Raw genomic sequence first — 2,697 nt, forward strand, 5'->3', positions numbered from 1 at the left:
GGTGGTAAAACAGCTAGGACACGTGCGCATGTCCCAGTTACATTTCGTTAGAAACAAGGTTCTGTATAATGTCCATGGTTAGAAAAAAATCACTTGTCCTATTTACGATTTGGTAACAGACAATTTACTGGGAACTGGGACAAAATAACATCGGACGATGTTTTTTGACCAATCACTATCGCGGACGCGTGTTTGCTGTCCGGAAATGTATTATAATATATTCAATTATCAAGGACGTTATAACGTCTATTATATGTTGCAACCAACTATTTTTTTATCCGACAAGACGGCACCACACAACAGTTGTATCTGAGAGGAAGAGAGCCGTGCCCATTCAGCCCAATCCTGTAGAATCGGTAGGTAAAAATGACGTAACTTGTAGATGAGTTTGACTTGCTGTGCCATCCAGGAGATATAGTAAAATAGAAACACTGAAGCAAAAATGTTTACACCGTAACTTGGTGGAGGAGCAAAGATGATGGAAATTCTGACCGGACAGGATACCAGGCCGGCTTTTCCGGCTTCTAAGTGTTTTAACTGTTTTTACTATTGGTTTATAAGATTGTTTCGTGGTGTTCTACTTACCTTATGATTTATAATTTCCTTTATATGTTATTTAGTTGATTTACTTATACGTTAATTGATAAATTGCATTTAGTTACTTTTAATTAATTTCTTTATTATGTTATATGTATATATGTACGTTTGATTTTAATGTATATACTGTAAGTTTCCATAGACAATTTGAGGCAAGAAGCAAATAAAGTTAAGTACCAGTACCAGTATCGGCCCCAGTCCTACTAAAGCTAAGGTCCCAATTGGGAAAAGGGGCCCTGGCGGGTAGTTCCCGGGCTGTTTTTTACCACTTTCGGGCGGGACCCCGACGTGGCCCCGCGGGGCACTCTGCGGCTACCGGGCTATTTTTTGGCCCGTCGGGGCCCCGATAAGAATTTAATTCTGAGTTAAATTCTACCCGGGACCCGCTGACAAAAAGACGCCGTGACCTCATCGTGAGAACACCGAGAGGTACCCCTCCGGTTGCCGGCATTTCACCGGGACACATTTCTTACGTCACAGACCAGATGAACAGAATAAAGGTGTGTACTTCGTAAACCCAGGTAAAATGTGTGACCTGACAGATCAAATGATAACAACAAATACGTGAATTCTGCATTACGTATAGGTCAATACAAGACATCGGCAGAGAATCTGCTGGGTACCTGCCGGGTGCCTGCCGGATACCGACCAAAGAGGGTGACAAAATTTCTAACAAAATGCTACTGAAGGAAACTTTTAATTGTGACCACGACAGCCGATGCCCGCTCGACTCCTGAACCCGGCCGGGGCCAGCCGGGGCTACATCCCCGACGGGCACCGGCGTAATTGGGACCTTAGCTTTAGCATAGACCTCTCCTGACATACTAGATTTTATTTATTTATTAATCTTGAGGGTCGCCCCTTCAGTTGATAAACAACTGATTTCCAAGGGGGCCCTGGCTCCACATCCAACAGATGAATCAACAAAACGTTAAAATTGTACAACATAAAGCACAAAATCGAACAATCTCGTTTCCCGTCGGCTGAACAGACAATCACGTGACCCCTACCCTGATACTAATTATTCCGCCCCTTTACCCTCTGTGACGGTGAGCTCACTACCCTAATTGTGTGTGTTTGTCTGTGAAATAGACGGGAAACATGGTTCTCTTCGGAGCTTGCGAAGAAGAGAATAGGAGTAATACTTAATCATTAACAATTCAAAATACGTTGAACAATATCAACTCAAAATCAGAATTACAGAGCCTTTTACATACGTAAATCAAATAAATATAACAAAACAAACAACAAAATCAATCCGTTTGCAAAATGAAATACTAGCTATACATGTAAGTCATTGCTTGTTTTGGTCAGAGGGGTCAGAGGTCAGATTTCAAGGCTTGTTTGAATGAATTCAGTGATTTCTAATTTTGTCGCTGGTTTGAGGGAGTTATAGATGGAAACCGCTCTGAAGGCAAACGTTCGTTGGCCTGTTCGAGATGTGTATTTTGGTCTGTATCGTTCTGCCGGCCTTTCTAACTACATGTATTGCCGTCCTGTAGGCGAACTGACTGAAGCCGACCCGTAAATTAAAAAACCGGCGTGCGCTAAGGGGCCTGAGCGGGCAGGCAGTACTCCGAGCTCCGTAGAGATACCGGGAAGCCTACGGTGATCTGGCAGTCAGGCTAAAGGCGTACTCTAATTGTGTATGGCTGAAACCTTATCGGCAAACTTTCTTTGTCATCCACTTCGTTTCTCCTTCCTGGTCACAGGGATCCCTTGTCTGCCCAGTACTCCTGACACGACGCATGGAATATGAGGTCCCTGCTGACTGCCCTGTTCGTGCTGACTGTGCTGTCCACTGCTGCCGGGAAGACCGTTGACTACACCGGGCGTAACTTGACGCAGGTCCCGACAGACGCCTTCACGCCAGACGCTCACACCGTTCGACTGTCTCACAACAGGATATCCCGCCTCGGCTCCTGCTTTACATCAGCCCCACGCGTCCGGTACCTGATCATCAACGACAACAGGGTGAACACCTTATCCCCGCAAAGCTTCCAACCTCTTCAGGAACTACTTTTCCTAGATTTGGACAGGAACCGCCTCGTCTCCCTTCGCGACTTCACCTTCTCGGCCCTCGCCACGCTCTCGGATCTC

The sequence above is a fragment of the Branchiostoma belcheri genome, unplaced genomic scaffold (assembly GCF_001625305.1).
Source record: "Branchiostoma belcheri isolate BF01 breed outbred unplaced genomic scaffold, Haploidv18h27 scaffold361, whole genome shotgun sequence".
Taxonomy (NCBI): domain Eukaryota; kingdom Metazoa; phylum Chordata; class Leptocardii; order Amphioxiformes; family Branchiostomatidae; genus Branchiostoma; species Branchiostoma belcheri.